Consider the following 9,635-nt stretch of genomic DNA (forward strand, 5'->3'; position numbering starts at 1 on the left):
TTAGCCGGGGCATGGTAGTGCGTGCCTGTAGTTCCAGCTACTTGGAAGGCTGAGGTGGAAGGATCACCAGAGCTCAGCAGGTAGAGGCTGCGGTGGCTGGGAGTGGCCACTGCACTCCAGTCTGGGCGATAGAGTGAGACTCCAACTCAGAAAAAAAATTAGAGATAAATAGGAAGCTAGCAAAGGAAGTAAGCTCTGATACCACTAGCTGCCAATATACAGTGTTCTTGAGCTTCAATTCTGATAGTCAGAACTGACAGCTGCAAATAATAGGAGGCAAAGAATGAACTCTGTCCAAGTTCTTTCTAATAGAAAACTTCTTCCTAAATCTGTGTATCCAAATGTTTATATCCTCACCAAAAAAGTGAATTAGAAAAAAAGGTATCACCCTACAGAAAAGTTAGAAAGAAATCTTAGCAGAGATTTTGTAACGAGAGACAAGTAAGTATATTGCAGACAATTTAAACAACCAGTTTTTTCTAAAAATCTCTAGAGGATTATTTATTGGAAGTTTAATAGTGATCCCAGGTTACTTGTAGAGGCAAATCTAAATTATCTCTAAAGAAACAGAACTTAGGCTGGGCTTGGTGGCTCATTCTGTAATCCCAGCACTTTGGGAGGCTGAGGCGAGTGGATTGCCTGAACCCACGGGTTCAAGACCCATCCGGGCAACTTGGCAAGACCTCACCTCTACAATAAATCAAAAAAATTAGCTGGACAGTTAGCACGTGCCTGTAGTTCCAGCTACTTGAAAGACTGAGGAGGAAGGATCCCCAGAGCCCAGCAGGTCGAGGTTGCAGTGGCCGGGAGCATGCCACTGCACTCCAGTCTGGGTGACAGTGAGACTCCAACTCAAAAAAAAAAAAAAGAAAGAAAGAAAGAAAGAAAGAAAGAAAGAAAGAAACAGAGCTTAAACCCAGGTCTCATGAAAAATTTTCCATAAATTACTTTACAGTAAAAAGTAGAGTCCAAAGTGAGGCCCAAATTTTACCTGTACAATGACCATCTGTATAACTAACCCTGAATTGTAGCCCACATCTTTAAAATAAAAAATTTTTAAAAATTATTGACAGTTCAGGCACAGTGGCTTGTGCCTATAATCCCAGCATTTTTGGAGATTGAAGTGGGAGGATTGCTTGAACCCAGGAGTTTGAGACCAGTTTAGATAATATAACAAGACTTTGTCTGCAATCAATCAATCAATATTTCAAAAAATTATGCCTGGTGGTGGGCATCTGTAGTCTGAACTACTCAGGAGGTTGAAGTGAAAGGATCACCTGAGCCTAGGATGCAGAGGCTGTGGTGGCCACTACACTCTGGCTTAGGCAACAGAGTGAGATTGACTCAAAAAAAAAGAAGAAAAAGAGGAAAAAAAAAAAAACAGAACAAACAAAAAACCCCACTAAGAAACATAAAATAGGCCATCATAAGCATAAGTCTGCAGAAATAATAGAGGGCAAATTTGGTTCCTAAGAGACTCAGAAAATGGATATGTTGAGTGTGTTCAAAGAAATAAAGGTGACCAGAGGAATTTAAAGTATAATCAAATAGGATTTCAAGAAATAAAGAATATATAAATATTCAAGTTTCAAAATTAACAGATGGGATAGCGGAATGAACACAGATGAAAAGAGTTATTAGTGTATTATAATAGAGATCTGAAAAAATACATGAACTACATCACAGAGAGATAAAGAGATAGAAATTTGGAAGATAAAGACAATAAGAATAAAGTGAAAAGGTTTAACTTTCCTAGGAAATAATAAAGAGAATTAAAGAAAGACAATGTTCAAAGAGATTTGACTAACAGCTTTCCAGACTGTGTAAATGTGTAAATGAGTGAAGCATCAGTTTCAGAATTACAATAAATCCTAAGTATCATAAGTGAAAAGAAATGCACACTAAAATACATCAAAGCAGCCAGGCTCAGTGGCTCAGCCTGCAATCCCAGCATTTTGGGAGGCCGAGGTGAGTGGATTGCCTCAGCCCGCAGCTTCAAGACCTGCCCGGGCAACTTGGAGAGACCTTGTCTCTACAATAAATCAAAAATTAGCCGGGCATGGAAGCACGTACCTGTAGTTCCAGCTACTTGGAAGGCTGAGGTGGAAGGCTCACTGGAGCCCAGCAGGTCGAGGCTGCGGTGGCCAGTAGCAGCCACTGCACTCCAGTCTGGGTGACAGAGTGAGACTCCAACTCAAAAAAAAAAAAAAAAAGAATACATCAAAGCAAAACTGTATCACACCAAAGATAAAGTGATTTCCAACTGTAATTATGTAATCCGGGAAAAACACATATCTTTAAAGTACTGATTAAAGCAAACTTGTCATTCTGGCAATATATATTCAATGAAAGTGCCTTTCAAGTAGTAGGTCAAAATTTAACAAAATTTGAGAGAAAGACATTTGAGAGAATCTAAAACCTGAAAAAGATTAAAGACCAACTAACCCTCTCTAAAATATGTGAAGGAGGAAAATGACTCAAAAATTACTACAGAAGAAGTTTATGAGATGAAAGACAAAATGGTAAGAAAAAATGGTAAACATATGGATAAATTTAAGCACACAATATATAAAACAATATTATAAATGTCTATATCATGGAATTAAAATAAAAATATAGCTCTAATATTGAAAAGTAATAGTATAAAAGTTAGAAGGTGAGTAATTGAACTCAAAACATTCTAAAGAATTTGTTTTGTCATAAAGATAAATATATTTACTTTATTGAGTTTAGACCCAAACATGTATAGTATAACCACTAAAATAATAAAAATAGCTTGCATACAAACTTGTAAAAAAGATGAAAAATTAAATTGAAGAGGAAAACATCGATGAAATTCAATTTAAAAATTAAATTGAATTTTAAAACAATTAAAATAAGCAATTAAAAATGATAAATACAATAAAAATTGAGATATAAATTTTAAAAATAAGGTCATAAAATTAGATATACATTAGATATATATTCTTATGAGGCAAAACTGTAAAGAAATCAATGGAAATGATAGCTCAGGTCATCCGTAATCCCTCTTTCCCATAGGTGAAGCTCCTTTTTTCTAGGACTCCTAAATTTCCTGCCCAGACAGTCTTTATAGGTCCTGAATCATCCTCATTTCAGGTTAGAATACACAAGTCTAGACTTGGAGAGGTGGACATGAGGAGAGTGAGTGGAATTTGTGCATAAAGACAGGGTGCAAGAGTCCTTATGGTGCCAGATGGAAGAGAAAAGGGACAGGATGCAGGTAAGGATGTTCTCCTCCCCCCCCATTCGTACCTTCCCCCTCGTTTGTACCTCCCTCCCCACAAGTATTAAGAGCAAGTCTACTTCCAAAGACTCAGGTTTTCTAATCTTTTTATTGCTACTGTCTTCAAACCCAATTTTGATAGTTTATCTAAGTCCTGCTAATACTCGGTCATTAAATTTAAAATAACCAGTGTCTAGATCCTTCGATTTATACATTTTTAGGTAATTATTATTTTTTAAACAAATATAGCCAAACTGGTCGCTTAACTTTCATCCCTTCTGTAGAGGTTTCAGGCCATCTTCTCTAGAGATAATGCTTTCCCCTAGTCTTATTCATCTTGAAAGCAAAAATTACAGCAATTACATTATTTAATAATTTACCTCCCAGAGGATTTGGAAGTGTACACACTCATTTGAGCCTGAGCTGCTGGATTAACTTAGTTATAATGGATCCACCTCTGTTTTGTTTACCTTAGAGACAGAATTTAGAACACAGGGCCAGTTCGGCTGTGGACTGGGGAAAAGAAAGACAGCTCCACATTTTTCATGAAGCTTGAAATTTTAAATTTCCCATCAATATCCCAAGTGACTTTAAGATGCAATTCTGAATAAGATGGAATGACTTAGCAGTTGCCAGAGCTCTTTAAGTTTTTAAAATAGATCAATCAGAACCCACACTCTAACAAGTGGTCTATCTCAGAAGACAACAAGAGTGCTCTGTGGAGTATAGCTTTTCCTGATGAATAAATTTCCCAAAGTAACAGTTCCTGGTCTAATATTAATATTTAGATTTAAATTATGAAATCAGAAAATTGTCACTTTCTTTTTAAGTGAAAGATATAATTAAACCTGTTAACATGTATACAGCATCTTAGTTGTTTGTGTACCAACTTTTTGGACCCAAGATACTACAAATCTGTGGTTACTGTTTTGGAGCCTTTACTCATTCATGGCTAAATACTAGTTAATACAAACAACATAATTGGAAGTTTGCTAGAAATAGAACATTTTTGTTTTCTGCTGTTTTTCTGACCTTTAAGCTCCTTTTAAGTTTAGTCATGCTTCTCCAGTTATTCAGTCACTCTCAGATTCAGGATAAAACCAATTTAGCTCACAGGATATCTGGGGATATTAGATGAGTTATTCTGTATTAGTGTTTGGCATCTGGTAACAGTTCGATAAAACAGGTATTTTAATGTTATTTTGAGTGTATTTCATTAGGAATGTCTAAGACAGTACATCATCTTTTTAAAATGATGTGTTTTGTGTGATTTTTATAACCCAAAATTCAAATCAATTTGCCTAACATAGTAAAATGTTAGCAAATAGTAAAAATACCCAGTAAATATCTGTTGTAAGGAAGGGAGGGAAGGAGGGAGGGAAAGGGAATAGAGCCAGAGAAACGATGGTGGGAAGAAAGAGAAGAAGGAAGAACATAAGGGAGGGGCATGCAAATTTCTCTTTTTTTATTGGTACACAGTATTTATACTTATGTAGGAGATACAAATGGTATTTTGGTACATGCATACAATGTGTAATGATCAAACCAGAATATTTAGAATATCCATCACCTCAAATATTTATTATCTCCTTGAACTGGGAACATTTCATTTATTCTTTTCTACTTACTTTGAAATATACAATGTAGTATTGTTTAGTGTTATCATCCTGCTCTGCTATCAAATGCTAAAATTTCTTGTTCTTTCTATCTGACCATATGTTTGTACTCATTACCAACCTCTCTTTATCTCTCCCTTCTCCCAAACACACCATACACACACAATCTTTCTAGTTTCTGGTAACCAACATTCCACTCTCTACCTCCATGAGATCAACTTTTTAGCTACCACATATGAGTGATATTTGTCTTTCTGTGGCTGGATATTTTGCTTGCCATAATGACTACCAGTTCCAGTCATGTTGCTTCAAATGACAGAATTTAATTCTTTTTTATGGCTGAAGAGTATCTTGTTAAGTAATTACACCACATTTGCTGTATACATTCATTGATATAGTCTTAGGTTGATTCAGTATCTGAGCAATTGTGAATAGTACTGCAATAAAATGGGGGTGTAGGTATCTCTTTCATATATTGATTTTCTTTTCTTTGGATAAATATCCAGTAGCAGGAATGCTGGATCCATTTTTGCTTTTTAAGAAACTAAGTCTAAAAAAATTTTTTTTTTTAATTTTAAAAATTAAAAATATTAAAAAATAAATAAATTTTAAAAATAAAAAATAAAAATAAATAAATAAAATTTAAAAATAAAAATTAAAAATTAAAAAATTTTTAAAATTTTTAAAAATTTAAAAATAAATAAATAAAAATAAAAGAAACTAAGGCTAATTTAGTTTTAGTTTTTCAAGACACCTTCATACTGTTTTTTTTCCTAATGAATATACTAATTTGCATTTCTACCAACAGTATAAGAGTTTTATTTTTTCTGTATCCTTACCAGCATCTATTTCTTGTCTTTTGATAATGACCATTCTAATTGGCATAAGATGATATCTCATTGTGATTTTGATTTGCATTTCCCTGATGATTAGTGATGCTGAGCATTTTTTAATATATCTGTTGGCTCACTCTCTCTTTCAATTGCTTATATTTCAGTCTATATTTTCATTTGTTTCTCCATTTTCTTCTTTTTCTTATTTTACTTCCTAAATTCTCAAAATTCTGAACCAGCCTAGAAAAGAAGAGAATACTGGAAGAAGGATTCATTGGTATCCAAAGTAAGAGTACTTCAAGTGGCCAAGGACAATTTTAAAGTGACAATGGCAAGATGATACTGAACAATTAATCTGATCATTGGTAGTCAACAGATCAGATCCTTTATTTCCCAGTTGGTTCTTCTGACTTTTATCAATTTCCACAGCAGAGTTTCTCCACCTAAAAACTACTAAGGCCAGATAATTCCTTGTTAGGTACTGTCTCATCCCTAGCTTCTACCCACCAATGTCATTAGCACTTCCTCCACTCCATTATAATAACAAAAAATGTATTCAGATACAATCAAATGTTTTCTGGAGGTGCAAAATCACTCCCCACCCAAGATAAAAACAATTGCTCTGTAGCATAAAATTGTAGGGTTTTTTTCTTTTTCTTTTTTTTTTTGATTTATTGTAGAGATGAGGTCTCACCAAGTTTCCCAGGTGAGTCTCGAACCCGTGGGCTCAGGCAATTCACTCACCTCAGCCTCCCAAAGCGCAGGATTACAGGCTGAGCCACTGAGCCCAGCTAAAATTGTGTTTTAAGATAGTTTTCTTCACTGGAGCTAGAGAAGTTCTTCTGCCAAGAAGCTGTAGTATGTGCACTAATGAGAAGAATAAAGTGTAAACTAGTTGAAAGAGTATGAGACTTAAAGTCAGAAAAATTTATGCTTGGATTTGACATTTTCATTTGGATTTTTTTTTCACAAGCAATTTAGTTGTCTTCTCTGCATTTTATTTCCTTGATCTAGAAACTAAAAAATGAAGTTTTTTCATAGCAATTATCACCACCAGCTATGCCTTCTTCTTTGCCTGTATTAGAATATAAACTCCAAGGAAAGAAGGGTGGGGCCTTTAGTTACACACTACTGTGGCCCCACTGCTTAGAACAAGTCAAGCACATAGGAAGGCCTCATAAGTAATTTTTCTATAAATATCACAAAATACAGTGTCTAGTACATAGTAGGTATCAATAACTGTAATTTCAATCAATGCTTATTATTTGAGGTAGTTATATTCTATAATGTCATCATAAACACTGAATTAGCAAATGCTGAACCATTGCTCCTAGGGGAAATACAGGGTCAGGTTCCTTTGAGCCTCTGATTTTCTTCATCAACAGTATGAGAGCTGAAACAAGAAGGCACAGTGTCTCCTTGTTTTATCTCAGCTACAAATATATGAGTTGAGTGACTCAAATTTTTTACTCACTGTGTATAAACACAAATGACTATGAAAATGTCATAAGCATTGACTTGGGAGTTACAAATAAATTTTAGTATGTGAGTAAATTTGTAAGTACATAATCCAGAAATAATGAGGATTGACTATATTTGTGGACAAGGTCAGCTTCTGCAAGTGGATAAGAAAAAATTCTTACTATTTAATTATTAGGGAGGATAATGAAACCTCAGCCCAACCTTACTTTCCTCTTTTTCTATCTAACAATAGAACAAGGTTCCTCTCTCCAAGGTACTCTCTTCACCAAACATAAAGGAAAACTGGAATACTTTATTCCAGTTCTATATTTCTTGTGATCCCTCATTTTCCACATATTTGAGAATTTTCCATTTATCCTATTTTTTATGGATTTCTAGTTCAAGTGTATTGTGGTCTGAAAGCATACTTTCTTTGATTTCTATAGTTTTACATTTGTAAGTGTTTTATTTGCCAGAATGTGGTTTAACTTGGTGAAAGTTCCATGAGTGTTTGAGAAGAATGTGCAATCTGCTGTGGTAGATGAAGATTCTATAAATATCAGTTAGATCAAGTTGCTTGGTAGTGTGGCTCAGGTTAATTATATTCTTACTGATTTTCTGTCTGCTTGATGTATCAATTGCTGAAAGAGGGGTGGTATTGAAATCTCCAAGTAAAATACTGCATTTTTCTTTTTCTCCTTGCTGTCCTATGAGTTTTTCCTTCATGTATTTTAGTGCTCTGTTGTTAGGTACATGTCTTCTTGAAGAATTGACCTTTTTATCATTGTAAGGTGTCCCTGTTTATATCTGATAATTTTACTTGATCTGAAATCCATATCATTTTAATTTAATAAAGCTACCTCAGCTATCTTTTAATTTGTGTTAGCATGGTATATTGATCTTAATATTTTTGTTTTTAATCTAAGTCTTTATATTTAAAGTGGGTTTCTTGTATACAACATATTGTGTCTCACTTTTCTATCCACTCTGATAGTCTCTTTTATTGGTATATTTAAACCCTTCACATTTAAAGTAATTACTGATATAGCTGGATCAATACCTATGATGTTTGTGTTTTATTATTTATTGTATTTGGTTTTGTTTCCTGTTTTTTGTTTGTTTGTTTTTGTTTTTTAGACTTCATGTCAGTCTTGAAAATACCCCATGAGGGAAAATTCCCGGATTGGTTCTCATTTAGAGATTAAAAAACCAAGGCTATACAAATAATGTGATTTAACCAAGGATATATATGACAAAAATGACAGCAAGAATTTTAAACTTGTCAATGTTCTTTGTATGACAAAATATTATCTTCTATATACCCATCAATTTCAGCAATAAAACTCTGATAATGCCTCCAAAACAAGTAAAACTATACCCTCAAAATATCTAAAATCTGTATGACACTCCAAGACTTTCTTCTCTCTAAAACCAACCTGGGAAGATGTGAAGGACCCAGAATCTTTGCTCTACTTAAATCAAAACACTATGTAGTAAATAATAACCAGTTGAAAACAAATTTTAACATGGTTAGCATATGAGCAAAAGCAAAAGTAAAAAAAAATATTTTTTAGCCGGGTTTGGTGGCTCAGCCTATAATCCTGCACCTTGGGAGGCTGAGATGAGTGGATTGCTAAAATGAATTGTTACAACCTGCCTCCTGAATGACTTTCTATTTTCCTACAAAAGTGATTCTCCCTACTTCCATAGGGAAGAGAGGAAATACAAAACTGGCTTTGGGCCCAAATCATAATTTTAGTAATTACTAAACCAAGTGACTGCAGCCATAATTGAGTCATTCAAAGCCAAATGGTAACAGTAATTATTCTGTCAAATCTGAATAGAAGAGCTTTTTTTTTTTTTGAAGGAACAAGTGAAGTGAGCTAAAGGCCTGAACTGTCAGCCACAAAGTGGGAGACCTTTTTCCAAGAAGAGTGGGTCCTCCTGGCACTGTGGTTTTCTTGTATGACAATGATATATGTTCCTTGTTACAGATTATGGCCTTGTCACACTTAACCTAATCTCTCTTCATGTTTTCAGGCCCAGCTCATTCCCTTGGGCAGCAGTCATCAATTTACATGGAGAGGCACCTAGGGAAATACAAAACCTATTTATCACACTTGTTCATAGTATACTCACAGCGACTTCAAACCAAGCATGGATCCACATTTCAATCGGTCCATACCTGTGCAGTATCATAAATAGTGTCAATGTATATTGTTCAGAAAAATAAATGGAAGAGGAGCAAGAGACTCACGTGAAGTATGGGGGTCAGTGAACTCCACCCTCATATGACCACCTTGATGTGTATAAGAATTCAGCACAGCGTAGATACCATCCAAACAGTTCAGGGTCACCTGCCTACTTGTGAATGACCATCTCAGCATGCAAGGTGATGAAACAGAAGCCACATTAAGTTAGGAATACAGGAGTAAGAGAGACAGGGTTCATATCCTTACTTCCTCTTTCCTCTAACCAATC

This window comes from Carlito syrichta, unplaced genomic scaffold (assembly GCF_000164805.1).
Source record: "Carlito syrichta isolate Samal-C Ts95f unplaced genomic scaffold, Tarsius_syrichta-2.0.1 Scaffold309811, whole genome shotgun sequence".
In the NCBI taxonomy this organism is placed as follows: Eukaryota; Metazoa; Chordata; class Mammalia; order Primates; family Tarsiidae; genus Carlito; species Carlito syrichta.